A 13892-nucleotide genomic window follows, 5' to 3' on the forward strand; every position below is an offset into this window, starting at 1 on the left:
AGGCTCCTGCTTTGTAATGTTGACAAATTAGCCGATCTCAGCTCTTCGTTTCCAAAACACTTCTACCCAAGGAGAATGGAATGAAATTGAAGTTGGTCATGCCAACCCAGGATGACCTTGGATGAAATAGATCTCTCTGTTTACCAGACATACAGATTACAGTGGGCTCATCAATCAGGAGGCCAACAGTATCATAGATTTATCTCACTAATTTTGAACTTTACAGCCTTTGGAAACTAAAGCTTTTTGCTAATTGTTATTGTTGTTGTTTTTTAATGGGATTTGGAAGCCTTTGATACTTATCACAAGTGTGGCTGATAATCAGTTCCATGATTATGTATTTAGTGCTAAACTCCCCCGCTAGGCTATACATGCTATGAAGTCAGGAACTGTATTACTGTATTCTTCCCTCTAATCTTAGGGCCCCAGTTGTGAGCATAGGTTCTTAGCAGAGGGACAGTTTTTACCTGTTGTCCTGTAATAATTATTTAAATATGCAGTAATTCTCTCTTTAAGCACGCGTTAGGTGGATGAATGGGCGAACAAACACTTGGCCATATATTGGAGATAACCACTGGGCTTGGAGTCAAGAGAAATCGGTTGGAGTCCTAGCTCTGCTCTGTGTGTTTTGTGACTTGGGCATAATCTGTGGCTTAAGCTCTCAGAGGTTAAGCTTCGTCACTGTGAAAGGAGAAAAACTACAGATCACATATGAGGCCTATCACATTGTAACTTTTCAGTAAGTGTTTCTTTTCTCCTTTATTTAAAGCCTTACTCTCTGATACAATTTTCTACAACGGTGAAAATGTTCTCTATCGGAGATTCCAATATGGTGGCTGCCAGCCCCACGTGGAATTTGAGCATGTGAAATGGAACCAGTGGTGGCGCGCCTGGGTGCCTTAGCTGGTTAAGTGGCTGGCTGCCTTTGGCTCAAGTCTTGATCTCAGGGTCCTAGGATAAAGCCGCTGCTCAGCGTGGAGCCTGTTTTTCCCTCTCCGTCTGCCCCTCCCCCTGCTGCTTGTGAGCATGTGCGCGCACTCTTTCTCCCTCTCCCTCGAATAAATAAATAAAATCATTAAAATAGTAAAAACTGAGGAACTGAATTTTTAATTTTGTATAATTTAAACAGCCAAATGTTGCTAGTGGCTACTATATTTGTTATACAACATAGATTTAAGGGCGCTATAGGTTTCAGAAGACTCAAATGGGAGAATTTAATAAAGAGTAGGTTTTAATACAGCTGTCAATAACTATTATGGGGCCTTCAGCACCTAGGATTAGCGAGTGTATTCCGTTTCTTTTTATGAATCACATATTCTGAGGCTGGCCAGTCTGTACTGTTTTAATAAACTGTCCAAATTTTGAAGTAAATTAACTTTTTTAGGACCCAGAAGAGTTTTCATAATTATAATGCACATTTGATATGAAATGACTTTACCTTCTTTTCACCCATGAGAGACAGCTCCCAAGAGAACCATCATTTTATAACAATATTTGGCTCCCATTAAAATTGTGAAAACACCAAATGTGTTTTATTTACAGAATAAATAATTTGGAGTTACTTGGACTTCTTTCTAACTTTGGTGAGTAATATTTTAAGCAATTCTGATTGTCAATTTTTTTAAAATTGGGGATTTAAATTTAAATTTGGGGGGAGGGAAATAGATTGTATTCAATTAAATTTTCAGGCTGCTGCATTAGTCCTTGAGTGGTGGCTGATTGTTCACTTGAGAATGGAGGAAAATGAGGCAATAAATTTTCATTGGATTCCAGAAAAATTAAATGGAAGAATGATTCTGACACTTCACCTGGAAAAGGGACATCATTAAAAAACTCAGATGACTTTTCTCTGTAGGTACCATTTAAACTAGTAGTCATGAGGCATTCACTCAAAACACAAAAGCACATTGTACTGTGAGCTGATTTTTAAGGAACTGTGTATACATATTAATACCAGAGCTTATGATCACCGGAGGAATCAAATGTGTACTGGTTACAAAATACTCAGTATACTTCAAAAAGCTGAAAGGAGCTGAAATACCCATTTTTTAAAATTTGTTCAAATTAATAGTAAAACCAAGATTCTCGAAGCTAAAACAAGTTCTCTTTTCACCGCAGTAGTGTGAGAAAGGACCATTACCATACCTAATTGTGCAGGCTTACATGCTGCTGCTCAGGGACTGTAGTATTATAGTAACTATCATTTTTTTCCCTTTTTGTTAACTTGTGAGCCTTTTCTTTTGCGGATGCCCGGAACTGACCTTTCGGAATGTGCCTAGATGAAAAATTCTCTTTGATTCATTGTCACCACAACTTTAGCTAGAAAAATAGCTCTGTTCCAAATCAGTACAAACGAAAGGTGTTGGCTTTTTAGAAGCAAATCCAATTTCTCAACTGGTTCTCCTCAGAAGCCATTGCGCCTGTTTGCCAAGGTCTTGCTGATAGAAAGGCAAAGCAGAAAACATAACCGGGTAGCCCTGTGCACACCCGCAGTTAATTATTACTCCAGTGGACAGTGGTTCAGGAGATTATACACATTTACAACACGATTAACTCTGTGCTCATCAATTCCATTTTTTTTTTATCAGAAATGTTGCCGCAAATGTGGCATAAATTTCCTGGGGACAGTGTTCAGTTCTGCCTTATTACGCAGCAAAGCTTTCAGAGATAGGAGGGACTACAGCTAATCCTAATTTAATTTCAGAAGGAGAAGGGAGCTTGCTGGCTTGCTACCAGTCCAATTCTATTTCTGATCTTATCCACCATTCTGACTGACGCAGGCTAGAAATACCTGTATGAATGGTGGTACCGAAGACTAAGCCTGAATTTGGGGTAAAAGGGCAGAGTCTCTGAAATTTCCTGACACTGTCAAGTCTGTACCTGCAACAAAGGGTGCCGTAGCATGGTATACACATAGCTCTCAGCACTCGTACACCCTTAGAATCTTCCAGGAAGAGCATCAGTCCTATCTTTGAGAGCTCGCAATTCCCAGAACCAAGCCACTGGCCTTTTAGGACAGAACTCGGTGTTCAGCGAAGTCCCTCTCTATTAGAGGAAATAAATAAGTTGATGCCTTTTTAATCTGAGCAGATGCATGGAGTTTCCTATGGGGGATTCTCACAGGGATGTTTTTACTTTAATGTTTTTCTGCAAGAGAAAAGGAAGAGCCTGGTGCCCTCCTGGATCAAAAGCACAGGCATTTCATTAACTTGTGATGAATATATATGTATCAAATCCGCAGCCACTTAAAGAGGTGGAAATTACCCTCTTGGTTCATTGGACCAAGCAGGGATTCTTAGTATCATCGGTTCTTAACAGAGCCTCAACAACTCCATAACTGAAGAAATTCTCCAGGACCAGGCACATTATTTAGCCTTCCTATTATCTAGGATCCACACTCGGAACATTGTGTGCAAACACAAATCAGATATTCTTCTGGGATTTGTTTGCTGGATGTCACTTGGCGAGAATTCCCATAGCATCAAAATTATGCTTGGAGAAAAAAAAAATGAAAGACTCAGAATGAACCGTGCTGCTTTTTGCAGGAACAAAGCAATACAAAAAATAAAGCCTGTGACAAACTATTCTCCTCACTGATACTTATCATCGGCGTCTTCTCTCAGCTTGTTGGCCAGACTTCATGTGAAACTTCCAGGACGGACACTGCTATAGTTTCTGCTGCTGGAAAATGTGTAAAGATGCTGAATCCCACAAACAAAAAAATCCTGGGTGCCTGGGTGGCTCAGCTGGTTGAGTGTCTGCCTGTAGCTCAGGTCTCGATCCTGAAGTCCCAGGATCGAGTCCCGCATCAGGCTCCTTGCTCAGCAGGGGGTCTGCTTCTCTCTCTTACCTTCCCCCTCTCATGCTCACTCCCTCTCATTCTCTCTCTCTTTCTCAAATAAATAAAATCTTTTTTTAAAAAGCTGTATATAGGTATGTATTTGTGAGTATGGGCGCACGCGTGGAAGCTGTGAATACCTCACACAACCTTGTTAAGTGAAAATAACATTAAGATTGAAGCGTCTGAAATTAAAGCCTCTAGTGTGTCCCTCTGGGACTTGGGAAACCTTTACAAAATTGTCCAATCTCTCATTGAGAAAGATAAACATTCAAGAAGGGGTTTAAAAGAAAGATGTAAGAGAATAAGGCAGACTTTTCTATGCACTAGATTTTTATTTTTTTAAAAAGATTGTATTTATTTTACCGAGAGAGAGAGAGAGATCACAAGGAGGCAGAGAGGCAGGCAGAAAGAGAGGGGGAAGCAGGCTCCCTGCTGAGCAGAGAGCCCGATGTGGAGCTCGATCCCAGGACTCTGAGACCACAACCTGAGCTAAAGGCAGAGGCTTAACCCACTGAGCCACCCAGGCCCCCCTATGCACTAGATTTTTAAACATAATGTAAAACTGCAGTCAAAAAGTGTGGTGCCAAACCCAAGAATAAAGGACAAGAGCAATGGACCGAAATCACAGACTGAAAACCTGCTCACCTGTGGGCTAGGGTGTAACGTATTTCCTGATAGTGTTGGCACTGTGTGATAGACAGGAGGGTGTCATGAACTTTAGAATCAGACACAGTCAAATGTGGATTTGAATTCCAGTTCTACCATGGTCTTGCTGTGTGGTTTTGAACCAGTTTATACTCTTACTAAATATGAATCATCTAAATCTAATGGAGGTGATGATGTATCTCTTGAGAGAGCTGAGGATTTGAGAAGCAAATGATCCATTATATGTATCCATCTAGGCTTTTAGTTACAGAGACATACTCTGGCTAATTTGGGCCGAGTAGGAATTATTCAAGGCTACTGTGTGGCTTACAAAATTCCTGAGAAGGTTGGAGAACCAGGCTTGGGAAAAGGAGGGACGAAAGAAGGCAGGGCTGCAGGCAGAAGAGCAGAAACCCATGCAGCAGAGAACACGTGCAGACTCCCAGCCCCACGACTGAACACGAGGCTGCTTACAGCTAGCACTGCCCCATTTACTCCTGGGCAGGAGGAGCTGTAGGCATCACACATCAGCGGACTTTGCTTGTTCCACCTCCTGTGAATCAGCCGATCCAGTTGTGAAACGTGAGTGGATTCATTGATTGGTGGAGCCTCAATCATGTGCTCCTAACCAAAGTGCAGAGGAAGCCTAGAAAATAAGGCCTTGGCCTTGTCAAGTCTTGTAGTCAAGTCAAGCTCCTTTCCTTGGTCAAGCTTCCTAAGACGGAGAATTTACAAACAGAGGGACTTCAGGCCCTGAGTACAAAATATGTCAAAGCTCCTGACACCCAACAGATATCCAACAAATGGGGACTCCGAATATTTTCACACATCGGTGCAAGAAATTATTCAACAAATGGTGCTGAGATCATTAGTTATTTGGAAGAAAAAAACCTAAAATTCACCAAAATAAATTCCAATTGGATTAAAGATTTTTTAGAGAAATCAATTTGTAAAAAAAAAAAAAAATCATATGTTATACTGTATCCATCAATACAGCCTCTTGAACCACCTAGAAAGGAGGCTCATTTGAGTGCTGTGGGTTTTCATTCTTTTTTTTTTAATATTTTATTCATCTATTTAACAGAGAGAGAGAAATCACAAGTAGTCAGAGAGGCAGGTAGAGAGAGAGGGGGAAGCAGGCTCTCGGCTGAGCAGAGAGTCCGATGCGGGCTCAATCCTAGGACCCTGAGATCATGACCTGAGCCGAAGGCAGAGGCTTAACCCACTGAACCACCCAGGAGCCCCTGCCATGGGTTTTCTAATGGTGTTTCCACCAGTTCTGGACACCCAGGAGAGGCTTACCTCCTTAACCACTTAAAACCAGCCCCATATGCCCTGCTCCTAATTCTGCATTTGACCCCCAATTAGAAACACTTCTCTTTCATTTGCTGGAAACAAAATGTTAAAATAACTTCTCATGTCTTAACTTCCGCGAGACTTTCTTAGGATCATTCAGCCAGCGTTGTAGATGACATTACAGAGAGTGTTCTAATGGCTTGGAGTCTATGTTTCCACAGAATTGTAGGTTCCAGGGAGGCGAGGACCATGTTTTATGCATCTTTGCATCCTCCTCTGCCTGCCTCAATGCTTTGAACAGAACAGACTATCAATTCATCATTGAAGAAGAAAACTGAGTTGCTGGTTATCTGTTTTGAAATGTCTGCTAATGGTTTTAGTTTTGAGCACTAACTCAGATAAAGTAATCTCTTTGTTCCTTTCCTTTAGAAGAGCAAGTACACTTAACATTGTTTACTCCTCCATAACTTCACATGACATCAAGTATTGATCATTCTAAGTTTGATGAAATGACTCATAGGTGACGACTCTTACATTCGCAGATGGACGGCTTTCCAGAATGCATACTCCTCTTTTTCCTCTCTTATCTATAATCTTTACTGTTCCCCATCTTCATCTCCTACTCCTATATCTAGTTCTGAAAGGCTAGTCAAAGATGATTGAGGCTGGTCAGAAATTTTTCTTTTCAAGCTGCATTTCTTGTTGGTTACATTTTTCTTCTTAATTTACTGTTTTTCATTATTGTTAGAATAGATATGTGATCTGAAACATTAATTTTCTCATGACTGAAGTGATTCTTGCTTTTCCTTTGGCTTTCTAAAAGATTCTGATAGTATTTAAGTTGAGAGATCACTTTGAGACCCTTGGATGCAAATAACCATAAATATATATATTACTATTGCTGCTATTGCAAAGGGGGGGACTCCATTTCTTATATATGTAATTTTTCATTGTGAAATGTTAGGAGCAAAAACACTGTTAATCATGATACATTCCTAAATAACACATAAATAAGGATTCACTGTCTCTGAGAAATTCTACTCAGCTTCAGACCTGAAAAAGGCCAGTTGCTGCCCTTTCTGATTCATCTCTGAGAATGAAAAGAACCAAAGTCAGTTCCCTTTAGTACAAACTCTCTTTCATATTTTATTTGCTAATGTACAGCTAATTTCTAAATTAAGAACAGGCTTACAAGAAAGGTTAGGAACTTCTTCACTCCAATCCATCAGTAAGTCTGATTTTGATTGAAATTTTAAATAACTTTTGATAATTAATGCATCTTGGGTTTTGGATTTCAAATAAGATGAAAGAAGATGTTTTCTTTCTGATTTAGAGTTAGATTTAGCCCAGTCAAAAGATACCAGAGTTCCTCCAAATGAAATACTTTGGGGAATCCCCTCATTCTCCCAAGGTCAACATGTATTGGTCATATACTCATGTCACCAAAGTTTAAATGATCAAAGTGTTGAACTATATTTATGATTAGGTCAAGGGTCACAAACGTTTCCTGTAAAGATCCAGATAGTTTATACTCTTAAGCTTTACCTCTCAAATCTGCCAGTGTACTACAAAAGCAGCCACAGACAATGCATAAATGACTGAAGGTAGCTATGTTCCAATAAAACTTTATTTATGAACACTAAACTTTGAATTTCATGTAAATTTCATGTGACATGAAATATTATTTTTCTTTTTATTTTTTGCAAAATGTAAATATCATTATTAGCTCATGGGTAATATAAAAATAGGTATCTGGCCAGATTTAACCAGCAGGCTGTACTTTGTTGACTCTCACTTTAAGTAAATTGGGGATGAATTTCTTGAGATGTTTTCAGCAACTAGCCTATAATATTGAAGTTCAAGCTTTGCCATTCTTCCATAATACAACCCCAAATTCTTTCCATTTATGCTATGTATTCATTAAAATGAAGGGTGTGGGTTTAGATGTACTGATACTGAATGTTCCCCAAGGCACATGTGTGGAGTAGGCTCACATTTGTGTTTAAAAATGAAAACTATAGGGATACCTGGATGGCTCAGTTGGTTAAGCATCAGACTCTTGATTTTGGCTCAGGTCATGAGCTCAGTGTCATGAGTTCAAGCCCCCCATCGGTCTCTGCACTGGGCAAAGAAATTGCTTAGGATTCTCTCTCTCCCTCTCCATCTCCCTCTGCCCCTTTCTGCCCCACAGTTCATGTGCACAAGCACTCTCTCTCTCTCTCTTTCACACACACACACACAATAGTAAACAAATAAATAAGATAAAAAGAAAAACAATATATACTATACATATATATTCTTTATGCAAAGAATAGTAGTTGCCTCCATAGAGAGAATTAGAGGACAAAGAGGGACAAGAACGAGCAGGTGACTTAATTTTTACTCTATCCCATTTTGAGATTTTCACTTTTGTACCACTTAAATGAACCCATGCTTAAAATAATAAATTATTTTTTTATTTAAAAATGCTAAAAGGAATGACTTGAAGCATCCTGAAGTCAGTACCCAATACTCTCCAAATTAAAGGCAGGGGCCCAGAGCAAGAGTACAAATGAAGGTCCTGGTCTAAATGGTTCAAATTCACATTCTCTTAAGCCCAATTTTGCTGTCTCGTATCATTTGTTTTGCATTCCAGCTTTGCATTGTCTGTTAATCTGGAGATCTGAATTTCTGTCATTTTACTCCTTGCAATCTGTAGTTGAACTGATGGAGAACCAGTAATTCCCAGAGCTCCTTTCATCAGCTAGAGGCCCTCTATAAAATATGCACAGGAAGAAAAGAAGGAGGGAAGGACAGAAGGAGGGAAGGAAGGAAGGAAGGAAGGAAGGAAGGAAGGAAGGAAGGAAGGAAGGAAGAGGGAAGAGAGGAAGGAAGGAGGAGAGATGGAAGGAGGAAGGAGGGGTGGAGGAAGAAGGAGGGAAGAAAGAGAAACTATGCAACAGAGACCCTATGTGGATCCACACAGCCTAACGCAGTTATTATCTGAGCCTTTACAGACAAGTTTGCCAACCTCCCCTGGGTCTTGAAACAACTGTGGGGGTAAATAATACCTTAAAAGTCCAGCCCTGAAAGAAATCAGGAGCCCAAGGAGAACATTTCATTTTGCTATTTTCACAATAATGCTGCATAACAAACCTTCCCAAAACTCCTTGAATGAAAATAACAATACTACAGTTTGCCCATCTGTAGGTGGGCTGGGCTCTCTGGAGCACTTCTGCCCATCTTGGCTGGCCTCACTCAGACATCTGTGGGAGGGCTGAAGGAGCCACCATAGGTGAGGCGAGGCTAGCTCAGTCTGGAGGTCTGAAGCCTGCATCTCTGCCACTGCCTCTCACTCTCCTTAACTCTCCTGGGCTAGCCAGGACATGCTTTTCTGGGGCAGTGACAGAGACTGAAAGAGTGTGGAAATGCACGGCAACTCTTAGAGGCCAGTTGGAACTAACAAGCTGTCATTGACTTACCCTGCGGAACCTTGGTCAAAGCAAACCACATGGCCCAGCCCAAAGTGAAGCAGCCGGGAGATACCCTTCTGCCTGTAAGGGGCTGCCTAGTCACAGGGCAAGGATGGGAATAAGGGAAGATGGGGAACCGGAGCTAAAAATGCAAAATGAAATTCAGTTCAATACTTAGTTAGCATCAACACATGCCAGGCACTCCTGTAGGTGCTGGGATGTTTGGACAAAAAAGACTAACAACCATCCCTGCTGGGGGACTTTGATTCTAGTGGGATGTGGAAGAGATTTAATGTTCAACGCAGCCCCCTTCTTGTACATTTTGTTCTGTTTCACTGGGGGATGAGTTCAATGGCTTGTTTGCTCTAGAAGATGGGAATCATCTAGGCTTGGCCAGTTCTATGTCCTCCTGTACCCAGTACTAGGCTTCAGGCAAAGTAAGTGCTCAATAAAAGAGAGGGAGGGAGGAAAGGAGTGAATGAAGCATTTTCTATCTCTCTTTTCTGAGCATCGCTGAACCTCCACCAATTCATCTACATACAGATTGAAACGGCCAAAATGACAGAAATTCAGATCTCCTGATTAGCAGATGATGCAAAGCTGGGACACAGAACAAATGACAAGCGACAGTGAAACTGGGTTTAAGAGAACTGGAATCATTTCAGTGAGAGAGCCCACAGACAGCACATGCTGCTCAGTATAGAAAAATGGGTCACCTCTACCAGACCAATTACCATGCAGCCTAAGACACCAGGGATAGAAGTAGAGCCCTTGTGTCACAGGCTGGTCAGAGAAGAATGTGGGTGGTTTGTGGAGCCCCCAGTGCTGTTATGTGGCACCCAGGTGCTGACAAATGGGGAGCCCGTGTCCACAACAGGATGGCAGACCCATGTTCAAGAAAGTGTGTTATGCTCGGTCTTACCTTAACCTTCCCAGGGTAGACCAAAGGCAGACCCATCGCACAGCAGAGAGGGCTTGCTGTCCGGTGGCACAGTACTGTGCCACTAGGGTGCCTGGAAGCGAGAGTCTGCAGAGGATCAGGACCCACCATGCAGAGGCAGCCCTGGGGGGTTGCCATCGCTCTGGACAGGGAGCCAGAGGCCTTCGCTCTAGCTCAGATGGGATTCCTAAGAAAGGCTCCCTGATCTTAGTTTCTTCATCTGAGAAATAGGCATTATGCTAATTGCCCTATTTACAGTAATCACAGGATTTTAATGAGATTGGAAGAAATAGCAAGTATAAAAATAAACTAAAATAAGGCCAACTCAGGGAAGACGAGGAGGATTTGGTCTTGTCTTGAGCGAGCCATTGATATTCTGTGTTTGAGGAGGGGATGGAATGCATGGGGTACCAAAAACTTCAGAACCACGAATAAGATTGTTTTCAAAGTTGAAAGACATGTGTCACCTGGGGAAAAAATAACAGTGAGGGATGATTTTTGGAAGTTTGAAAAGTAAAAGTTTCACAAGCCCAACTCCTCTCAGGGGGTTCATAAATATGAGAAATAAATTACTGTTGAGCACAATCCAAGCAGAGTGTGAATGACTCCGAAATATCCCTTTTTAAATAAAAGAGAATAGAGGGATTAAGATAAGGGTGGGGAGGGGTAATGGGGGAAGAGAGCAAAGAGGCCAAAGATTAATTTGCAAAAGACAAACCCGTTCTTTTCCTCAAATGGTTGTGATTTTCCACATGGGATGAGCATAGACAGGTGATTCCCTTTCCTTTCTAGCCTATTAGTGGTGTCTGGACCGGCACCTGTCTTTGGAAGGGCTCTGTGGGCTCTGCTCTGATTGGGCTACAGCTCTTCATGAGCCATCACCTATCTCCCCTTTTATCTCAAGCCCGCCTCTTCCTCTCCCTGACCCGTGGGACACAAGGAGGAGGAGGGATGGGGTGTCCTAGTGATGTGGAAACAGCTCCATACATCCACTGGGCTGAAGGCGATACCAACAAAATTTATGCAATCCACGAAAGCACAGAATTGGGTAGTAAAACCGGATAAATCATTTCTCTTTATAAAGCAAATTCTCACCAACTGCTCCCCAGATCATAACGTCTGGGGAGCATCGCTCTTCACCTGGTCGCACCCGCTCCCCTAAAAATGAAGCGCCTGGCCGCCTCCGGAATTTATGCACATGCAGGCAGGATTTATGCATCTGGGTGATCCATCAAAGATCAGAAGGTGTCTCCGGGCATGAGTTACAAGGCCTCTAAAAGCAATGACTCTTTCATAGCGTTTGAGATTGTGGCGATTTTCCGTAAATCCTGCCCGAGTCACACAATAGGCCAAGAGCAATTAACATGAATTAAACAATCCCATAAAAAGGTTGCTGTGCTGACACACTGATAACCTCTAAATGCACTCAGCCTGCTGACGGTCCTGACGGTACTTCTTCCACTGCACCAGGGGTGCTGGCCCGGGGCTGTGCCCGGGCGACTGCGCGCATGCGCCCTGTGCTGCGCCCTGCCCTCAGCCACCAGGCTGTCTTGTGAAGAAGAGATTCTGATTCAGTAGGTCTGTGGTGGGGCCCAAGAGTTTGCATTCCCAACAAGCTCCCTGGTGGTATCAAGGCTGCTCATCCCCAGAGCACACTTTGAGAAGCAACGTTGTACCGGAGTTCTCAGAAAGGACCCAGGACGGGGTGGCCCAGCTTACAGACAGTGAGAACAACCCAGACCATATCCAGCGCCTTGCTAGTGTGCTGGTCCGTCTGCCCTGCTTCTCTAACCCCCAGGAGGCTGTGCACGGTGAGCAATAAGCAAGCAGTATATTACGCGGACACCAGAGTTAGCCTCAAAGTCATTGCAGATCCTGGAAGCCTAATTCTCTATTGAAAGAAGCAGAGGAAAAAAACCAGCTTCTGAGAAAGTAGAGTGTGGGAAGATCCCCATTCCCAGGTGCTCTGTGTTTTGCACCTGCAGGCTAGAGGGAAAGCCAAGGCCCCCCATCATGAGAGGCATTGAGGGGTGGCTTTTCCAGAGATGGAAGGGTCGGAAACCAGATTTCGAGCCTCTCAGTGGAGCTGAGAACCCCTGTCCCTGGGCACAGCCTCAGTGCTCTGTCTTGACACCCCAGGGGCACAAGGAAGGAACTGGATTTAAAGACCAGCATGTGGCCAATAATGAGGGCTTGGGTGAGGAGGGAGTGCAGTAGAGGCAGAAGTGAGTGTATGTGTGGAGAGAAGGGGCAGGAAGAAGGAGTGGTGGGTACAACAGAGAATGAGCAAAGGCCAAACATTTTTTTTTTTTAATGGCCCCGGGAGGGTAGGGGCACCTGGGTGGCTCAGTGAGTTAACTGTCCCACTCTTGATTTGGACTCGGGTCATGATCTTAGAGTCGTGAGATAGAGCCCTGCGCTGGGCTCCATGCTGGGTGTGGAGCCTACTTAAAATGGTCTCTTCCTCTCCCTCTGCCCTTGCCATCCCCCTCTTAAAAAAAATTGTTAAACATTGAAAAAGTAACTAAAAATAGCCCCAGAAGTTTTGGGCGGGACTGACTGAAGTGGTAAAAACGGAGAAGAGCCCTCCCTCCCCCAAAGCGGGTAGCCACGGTAGGAAAGATCACCCCCTCAGGACTGGGACAGAGAAGTTAGAGAAAATAGTAGAGAGACCAGAAAAGAGAAGTTCAGAAGCTCTCAGGGCCCCTCTCTGGGAGCAGATGTGAGGTTTGTAGCAGCCGTATAAAACCGTAGGCCAACGGATCATAAAATTATATTATGATATTATAATGATGTGGCTGCAGAAAGCATCAGTAACAATGTGTTGCCTGTGGACAACTTCCATTTTAATTCAGTAATGATGTGATTGAAATTAGAAGTGTGCCACGAGGCCATGGAAAGGGTGTAGTTTTCTTAAAGTAACCCTGTAGCAAATTCCTGATCCCCAGTAAACTCCAGCAGGAGAAAACTGGGCAAGGAAAAGGGGGGCTGTTCACTTAGGTGGGTGAGCTCTCAGAACAGGAAGTCACCGGAGGCGTGAGATGTGAGGGAGAGGCCCAGAGTGCCTCCTTCACACAGGGCGTTCTGGGGATTCCTCAGAGACAGAAATATTCGAAACAAGAAAATTGTCCTTGAGTCTGTGGCCTTTCCTTTTTCTTCTCTCTCTGACACCCTTCCTCTGTAACATTTTCAGCGCGACTCAAGCCAACTCAGCTATTTATAGAGCAAGAACAATTTTACCACAGGGTGTGGTGTTTAATTTGAAGAGACGTCAAAGAGTGAGGGGCAGATGGCTGAGCAGGCAGTGCCTCTCAATGACCTTGATGGGGGCACCCAGGCCCACTGCCTCATCCTGAGTTCTGCAGATCCAGGAATGTCATCTGATGAATGAATCCTGAATTGATCAAGCTCAAGGGGGAATGGAATAAATTGATAAACCAGGTGCCTGCTTATTAATTTCTAATGGATCTATGAGGTGGCTTATGAAAGGAGAACAATTGCCAGATCAGATGATTCTTTCTGGAAGGGTGTTCAATTCAAGAGACTCGATTATCTATCACAAGATCTATTAAATTTGGAGGATCTCAAATCTTATAGCGGAAAAGAAAGCAATTGGCAAAACACTTCTTCTTCAAACCGTACTGAAAGAAAGACCAAGTCTTGTTTACCCTACTCCACTGTCCCATAAATTTAGGAGACCAGTTTCCCAAAGCATCTT

This window comes from Lontra canadensis, unplaced genomic scaffold, assembly GCF_010015895.1.
Source record: "Lontra canadensis isolate GAN:19392208 unplaced genomic scaffold, GSC_riverotter_1.0 scaffold10, whole genome shotgun sequence".
Classification (NCBI taxonomy): domain Eukaryota; kingdom Metazoa; phylum Chordata; class Mammalia; order Carnivora; family Mustelidae; genus Lontra; species Lontra canadensis.